Source organism: Ctenocephalides felis, unplaced genomic scaffold, assembly GCF_003426905.1.
Source record: "Ctenocephalides felis isolate EL2017-DRISC unplaced genomic scaffold, ASM342690v1 CF-g0.4_SCAFFOLD_01886, whole genome shotgun sequence".
In the NCBI taxonomy this organism is placed as follows: Eukaryota; Metazoa; Arthropoda; class Insecta; order Siphonaptera; family Pulicidae; genus Ctenocephalides; species Ctenocephalides felis.
Window position 1 is genome coordinate 133,586,821 of NW_020538040.1, and position 9,469 is coordinate 133,596,289.

Consider the following 9,469-nt stretch of genomic DNA (forward strand, 5'->3'; position numbering starts at 1 on the left):
ATCTACTTTCACTTGATCTCATATTTAAATATATAAATTAATATACAAATTTATATAGTAAGAGCTATGAAGTAAAATTCTTCAATTCCAATGCTTATCCGTAAGATACTTTTATCTTCCCGATTTTATGATAAATTTGATCAAATATTAAATGTTTATGAATTTGAAAACTTTTTTATTATTAATATTAAATTGTTAAACTATATGCTTGTTTGCCAATAATTTTATATATACTTTGTTGGCATACTTTAGATATTTTATATTTAAACATAACTTGGACAATGTGTCACAATATGAAATATAAGTAATTTTCTTAACATAAGTTTTTATTCATTTAGTTTATATTTTCCACAGAAACTTCAATAAGATTGAAATTTTTCTCTTTTTCTCGGTCTATTTCTCCTAATAAGACTACTTTTTCGCCGCAAACTATAAATACTCCTCTAGGTATATCTCCATATTCTTTTCCTACATGAATCTTGTTCTAAATAATCCTAATCTGAATTCTATAGTTCGATGAAGAAGTAAATTAGCAAATTGATCTACGCGCCTCAAGTATCCAATCAATGTTCTTTTGAAATGAGCTTTTTATCAAGTTCATCCAGTATTCATGGTTTTTATTTTATGTGATCCAAATGTATATGATTTAAAAATGTATGCAATATTTAGGTTCAGTTTTACAAATTGCAACATACATAGTATAAATACAACAGTTGGTCAATTTTATTATTCAAATATAACCAAAAAACTATAATATCGTTGTTTATCGGACTAACTCTTCTATGAAGAATTAACGAAAAAAATGCTTGTAATAACTTTGTACGTTTAACAATTATTTATTGAAATTATATTATTATATTTTTACTGACTATAACTATCATCATAAGCTATGTTTGAGTGCATCTATGAAACCTAGATTTCGTACATATTTTTACATATAATTTTGAACATTTTAAACCGATTACTTACTAAATTTGGCAGCCTGCCCCTTCTGACCACTCTGTCGATTTCTTAATACTTTTTTTGTCTTGAACGTAGTTGGCCACCATTGACTGTGGTTGTAGGAATTAAAAAATACTCCTACTAATACAAGCCATTTTGAATTTATTTAAATCACTTGAAAATGAGATTTTGTCTTATTTTGTAATTGTTGGATCCTGCTGCCTTTTCATTCATAATATATTTTCATCGCCGTCCTGGTGTATGTCCATCACGTTTTGCACACATTGCTTGAATATTATAAACATATTATAAATATTTTTAAATAATTTAATTATAATAAAATATAAAATCTTGCATTTACAAAATCTGATAAAATTTTGTCCAATTTTTATTTCGCCAAATTTTTGATTGTGTGCTGAATAACTAAATGTAAAATCATTTCAAACAAAATGTGAAAACATAAACAACAAAATCGTTTATTCACTTTAAGTTTAATATTAAAATATTTAAATATATTTAAACTGCTCGTTTTAGTGACATAAAATAATAGAAAGTTCTTAAAGCTGCATCAAACTATTTTGATAGTAGTAAAAGTATTTTTTAAAACTTATCGGTTTGTATGAATCGTTTGTGTTATTTTAACAATTGGAATATATTTATTGAAACTAATAACCAAAGATAATTGAAATCAATGATTTTATTACTAACAATTTTTGTTTTATTTTACCAAAATTATCATCTGAATAAATTTATGAAAGTTATATACATATATATTACATATTATTGACAATTTATCAACTTTTAATATATTTTCAAAACTTATTTCTTAGTGATTTAATATTTTCATACTAATATTTAATTTCATTTAACATGTCATTCGAGATTCTATATTCAACATAAGTATTTTATAATTTCATTTGATTGTATATTTTTAAATTTAAACTTGATCTATTTATAATTTTGGTCTGACTAAAAAATAAAGTTAAATCGTACTTTCATATAATTATCAAATTGCACTGCCCGGTTGTGATTTTTAATTTTTTTTTGGCATTAATCAAATTAAATATAATGTAAGTAATTTATTTTTTGATGGGTTATAAAGAATTTTAGAGCCATAATTTTTAATATTTTTAATGAAAGCTTTAAAAAATCTTATAATACGATTTTTTTATGGAATATTAAATCCAATTATACTAAGCAGTCATATCTTGAAATCCTATATCAAATTTTTGCCCTATGAAATATAAGAAATTATATTCATATTATTTTTATATTTAAATTAATGACGCTATATTCAAAATCAACATCAACATCAACTACAATTCAGTTAGTATATAGAACTGAATAAGGAATAACTAAATTAAAATTCCTATGCTATGCTCGTTTAAATATTTCATTTTTTTAACAATCTATACTAAATCTTATGATTTTACTCTACCAAAATACTTTAAGTAGTTGCATAAATGAAATTCTCAAGTTTTGTTTAAGTCTGTAAGCATAATACAGTATATTATTATAGCCAAAACGTTCAACACTTTTTTGGATAAAATACAATTATCTTCGTTTTTTACAATTTTTGCTTGAATTTAGCCAATAGCAATGACAATCTCAATACCATTCAAAATATTTTTAATTTTTGACAATATTCATATTAGAATAAGTGCTTCTGTTAGTTTTATTATTTGCTCCAATTAACCAAATGCATATAGCTCTCGAATACTTTTACTTATTATACAATCATTTTATAATGGATTCAGACCCTCGTTAAAAAAATGTTTATAAATTCATTTTAATTTTGGATTTGTTGTTGTATAATTCATAATAGTTATAAAATGTATATTTATTGATTTGATCTAATATTCAATTGTGACAATTGTTTATATATATTTAAACTGACGACTGAAAACTTGTGAAACATTAGGAAACTCGCCTAACATTTATTTTAAATTTTAAATGATTTTTTTAATTTTATTTGCTATATTCGCTATTACTAGAAATACAAATAAAATGTATAATTAAACCTACATTCATAACCCGTATTTCGATGTCTAATTTAATATACATATTTACATAATGAAAGCTATGAAATGAAATTTTTCAATTTTTCCCTTACTGATGACTCTAAAGTTGATCAAATATTAAGTATTGATGAATTTGCAAACTTATTTAATAGTATTAAATTAACTGCTTGTTTATCTATAATTTTATTTAATTTTATATTGTGACGACTCAGAACGCATCTATGAAACCTTCATTTCGTACATATTTCTGCATATAATTTTAAAATTTTTAAACCGATTACTTACTAAATTTGGCCGTCTGCCCCTTTTGATTACTTTGTCGATTTCCTTATTATTTTTGTCTTGGACGTAGTTGGCCACCATTATTTGTACCAATGGTTGTAGGAATGAGAAAATCGACTCCTACTATTTTAAGCTGATCACCTGAAAAGTGATATTCATATATATTGGCAATAATTGAATATATTTTTGTATTTGTTTTACAATATTTTTATAATTAATTTAGAAATGAGATGTCGTCTTTTTCTGTATTTTTAAATCCTGCTACCGATTATGCATCTCTAAAATCTTTATTATATGAATGGATGTTATTTTCTTCTCAGTATTTTTTATACTTACATATTATGTTTTCAAAATCAAATACAATATCTATTTGTTATGAAGTTTTCTTATTCCAAAATATTGCATTCGTAAATCTCCAAATTTGAATTTTTTCACGGAAAGTTTTCACAAAAACTTCAGATTTTTTAAAATAAATGTGCATTTTAATTAGAACTTGTTCACTATAAATTTATTTTTTGCTTGCATTTGTATATTATTATATCGACACTATAAAATTACTGATTTATTCTAAGTTAATTATTTAACGAATTTATTTGGACATTGTGTACTTTTGTATGTAGTTGTTTTCTGATTAGCTGTTGATTTACTCTGCAATTATTTCACAAATTAAAAATAAAAAATTCTTGCATTCACTAAAATCTGATAATGTTTTATACAATTTATATTTTGCCAAATTTTTGTATTGCGTACGAATAGCTAAATGCAAAATCAATTCAAACAAAATTTGAAAACGTAAAGAAAAAAAGCGATTGTTTTCTTTCAATATATTTTATTCAATTGTTAAGTGACATAAAATAATAGAAAGGTTTTAAAGTTGCCTGAAAACATCTTCATACTAGTAAAAGTTTTTCTTGAAAAAAAAAACATTGTTTGAATCATTTGTATTATTATAACTATTCGCATATATTTATTGAAACTAATAACCATAAATTAACTTTATGATTTTAATATTAACAATTTTTGTTGTATTTTGCGAATATCAGTTCTCAAATAAATAGTATTTTTGCTTAATATAATAGCTATATATATATATATATATATAAGTATAAGTCCATATAGTTATCAAATTGGAGTGCCATATTGTATTTTTGAATTTTTTTCGACATTAATCGAGGTACAAATCTGTTGTTTTGAAATTATCTATTTTTATATAAGCAAATGGTTATTTTTTTGTAGAAGATGAAAATTTTTGCAGCAATATTTACAAGCACAAGTAACAAAAAATCCTCACCAATTTCGTCGAACGAATCAACTTCTTGAATTCTTTCCATTCTATATCGAAACTTTTTGCTTCGAAACAGAAATACGTTTACGTCGTGTCTATTTATAACGATAATTACTAAATTTTATGATTTTAATCTACTAAAATACTGTAAATAGTTGCATACATCAAATTCTCAACTTTTTGTTTATAGTTAGTATAATAAAGTAGATCTTTGTACCCCTTGTATTGTGTTTTGGGTCTCATCATGACAACGATGATGTCCATAATGTTCAACAGTTCTTTGGATAAAATCCAATTATCTTAGACGAGTAGAATTTTGTAATTTTCTAATGAAATTAGCCAATAGCTCTCCCATATTACCCATTGTGATGCAAATTTATGAATGGAAAAACATACTTATTAAAACTTTAAATATACTTACCTACTATTATATATAATTATTGAAAATTTCATTTTGTTAATCAAAATTTTTCAATTATATTATTTAATTATTAGTTGGATTGGTATTACCGTTTGGAATTTGTTGTAAATAATTTCTGAAACTAATTTATGAACAATTAAAAAAAAACTAATTTGTTAATAACAAAATGCATAATACTATATATTCGAAAACTATTACTTAATTGCTTCCATTAGCTCCATTTTAAAAGAAAATAATATATTTTATGTGTAACATAATGTTAACAATATTATTAAATCTGGTGCTTACTATGAATTCTATAATAATCATGATCTACTTTTAATTTTAATCTAACTTTAGATTGAAGTATGAATTTTAATTTTGCTATTTGTTCTATCGTAAATTTATTTTGGAATTTAACGGTGTTTGTCTGCTTTCAGTGATTTTTATTAAATATAACTTGTATTTTAATTATTTGTTTTGAACTTCTGATTGGTTTTTTACATATTACCAACTACTTGCATATAGAGAAAATCTGAATGTAAAACTTTTCTCTTTGCATCTTTTAGCAAATCCGTTGTCATATGGCATTTCGTTTTCTAACAAAATATTTTTTATTAAAGTAATAATTTGATTTGGCTGGTTTTTGGTCTTACTATTTTTTTACGATTCCACATTGTACAAACATTTTAATATCTGTAAACTAATAATCATATAATATTTTTTCGGCTTTTTTCATCATTTTTGACTGAGTTATTCTAAAAAAGCCATTTCAATGGAGTAGACAATCTTCTGAAATATATACTCAAATGTCAAATTGGAAGGTTTCTGTTAATATTGATAACATTTATTCCTATTATAACTTATTTTTATAAAATTATATCGGATGCTTTAGTAAATGTGCCTTTTGAATTTACCTATCTTACATTTTTATACAAATATAATCAATTAGTATTTTTAGAAACTTTATTGCATATTCTTGATTCTATATATTAGAAGAATTGGCTTGATTTTTTAAAATAAAATTATCTTTTTGCTAAGTCAAACTTCAAATGTTGCTCTAGCTCCAGCTCTTGGTAAATAATTAAATAATAATTATTTTTGTTAAATTTTGTGCTTGTTTCAGTATTATTGTCAATCCATAAATATCTGCAAAAGTAATCTAATCGCTAAATGGAATCTTGAATCTTCTTCAGATATTCTCTCTGCATTATAAATATTATCGAATTTCTATAAATTTTTGAAGCATTTTAAAATCGTTTAATATTGTCAACTGATTTCACTGATATTTTAACTACAATTTCATAGTTCCGAAATTACTTCTAAGATTGTGCATTATACAACTAATGGTTGAAGGCGTTACTTTTTCTAAAGTTTCCTAAACAATTAATTTTGAATTTTGATTTGTTTTCTTCTCTTTTGTTTTATTTATAAATATTTTCATAGATGTTTCTAATGAAAAATTAAGAGAATATCATAACATTTATTTTGATTTGTCCAATTGTTTATTGATAAATTACCTTTAACTTCTTATATTCATTCTAATGACTAATGATTTTTATAATTGATTCTAATTTTACTTGATCATGTATTCATATATTCTACTTCAATAATATGGTCATATTGTGAACTTTGTGAAAATGAAAAACTTTCATCTTATTTGATTTTTTTTATTAAATGATAAAATAAATATTAAGAATGTGGCACTTTCTGTTTCAGTATCAGTTTTTTTAAATATTATTTTCATGTCTGGTCGTTTTTGACAGTAATTTGATTGTTTTTATCAATTTTGACTTAAAAATTCAACAAATTGTTTCATTTCATGAATTAATTCTCATTGAGATTTGCACTTATCTATTTATGTATTACCTTATAAAATTCTGGGCATCTAATATATTTCGAACACTTTTTATTAACGAATAGAGACACTTTTTGGCGAATATTTTGAATGCATATATTCTGAATTACGAGTATGTCTTATAAATACAGTTTCAATTGTACAAATTTTGATCTAATTCTATTTATACTTGCGTATAGAGAAAAACTGAACATAAAAAATTTTGCTGTTTTTACACATCTTGCGATTATAATAATGCATTGTTAATCTGATCAACTTTAATTTTATGTGAAATCGATATAATTTATATATACCTGCACAAATTGTTCATGTCTGTTTATTTGTTTAATTTTTAATGTAAAATTAGTTACCAATAACAACATTTTCTATTGGAACATCTTTCTATAAATATTTTTATAGTGAAAACTATAAAATGAAATTTTCAATTTCAATGCATATCTGTAATAAAATTTTCTTTTTTATTCTTTTATTTGATCAATTTAAGAATCTAAATTTAAAAAAAAAAAATATTAAGTGTTGATGATTTTGCAAACTTATTTAATAGTATTAAATTAACTCTTGTTTATCTATAATTTTAATTATTTTTATATTGTGACGAACTCAGAATGCATCTATGAAACCTAGATTTCGTACATATTTCTACATATAACTTTGAAAATTTTGAACCGATTACTTACTAAATTTGGCAGTCATATTAAATATTGAACACAATATAATTAGCAGTCATAAATATAATACATTTTATTTATAACTCCTATTCTAAAATGTTTGCCTTACAAAAAATTATAAATTATATTCAGTTTCTTTTCATATATAAGTTATAGTGACTATTTTAAACCATATTATATTTTAATTATAACATAATTATTATTATTGATTTCATAAGTAATTTTTAATTTTTGCACTTAGGGCAGATCTGATGTGTCGACAATTTCTGCACAACACAAATCTTGATTTATTACAATAACAAATGCAATTCAGTTATATTATTTATCTTGGCTAAATTATTGATATAATCACGAAAATTATCTTGACCAGTTTCGTCGAATGGATCAACTTCTTGAATTCTTTTAATTATAAATTGAAACTTTTTGCTTTGAAACAGAATTTACGTCGTGCCTATTTATAATGATAAATATCAAATGTTATGATTTTACTCTACTAAAATACTTCAGATAGTTGCATACATCAATTTTCTAGTTTTTGTAGAACTTTGAATGAAATTAGCAAATAGCTTTCCATATTGGCAATTGCAGAGTACCCGAAAGATAAATGATGCAAATTTATGTTGTTCGATAAGATGCAATTTATCATCAATAGATATACTGAATGGATCAAACTATCTTATATATACTTATTGAAAAATCATCAATTCCATTATACTATTAATAAATAGACTTGTCATATATTTCGTCTTCAAATCATGAACCTCATGAATTCAAATAACCAAATGCATAATACTTTATATTACAAAACTTTTACTAATTATACTTCCATAATATAATATTTTATGTGTAAAACATAATTTAAACAATATTATTGAATCTAGTGCATACTTTGAATACTTTGATAATAATGATCTACTTTAATTTTAATTTAACCTTAGATTGAAGTATGAATTTCAATACTTTTTCCATACTTTTGTGATAATTAACTAATAAATTTGATTTTTAAGACCTAATTTTAGTAGTCATTATTTTTATTCAATACAAATATATTAAAATTTATATGAAAATAATATGTGAATATATAATCCTTTTTTTAAATTCATAATACTTTGTAGTATTTGAATGTATTTGTTCATGAATCAAATGATTAATTATTGCATAAGCCTTAGAATTTTTTCGCTACGACTTTACTCTATACTTATAAAATTATAAGTGCAAAGCCTCAAATTTACTCAATATTTTTATTATTTCATAATTAAGTGTCATCAGTGGTGTTGTGCTAATTTTTTTTTGCCGGAACGCTAAATTTAAAATCCGGTTCATAAACCGGTTCAAAGAATTTGTTATATTTTGATAAGAACTCACAAATCTAATATATTGACTTTTTTATATATTAACTCTATTATACACAGCTAGTCTATACATTAAATTGTACAAGTATGAGGGAATCATTGAGTACATAATTTATATTCTTCAATGACATTAATTATATTTATTCTGGTATTATTTGTATTCATTAATACCTAAAGTATTTATTATGATATAAAAGTACTCAAGATTTATTACAATACTTTATAAGACTTAACCTAATAATATGATAGATAACCTATTACTTATCTTACTATACTATATTATTGTATATTATAGGTAGAATCTATTATCAATCATACCGTGAGATACCTACACCGCCATTAACTTATTATATACCTACAGACCTTTTACTTCTTATAATACTACTGTCTAATTTATATATTCACCTATACTATATAGGTTTACCTTACGCCCTATGTATTATCTCTACCTATCTATGTCTATACCGGGAATTGAACCCGGGACCTCCGCGTGGAAGTCGCGCACCTTAACCACTACCCTATCGGCTACCCCCATTAAAATATAAAATGGGACGCACTGTGTTTTCCGCGGGTCATTTTCTAATTAATTAGATAATTAATACTAAGGTGCGCGAGGACACGCGAAAAAGACGGTTGATTGTAGCGTTACGGTGGTGTAGTG

At 23.7% G+C, this 9,469-nt stretch overlaps 1 pseudogene; it reads right to left on the reverse strand.

The window, feature by feature from the left end:
- Positions 1 to 334: 334 nt before the first annotated feature.
- LOC113375925 lies at positions 335 to 608 on the reverse strand (annotated as a pseudogene).
- Positions 609 to 9,469: the final 8,861 nt, after the last annotated feature.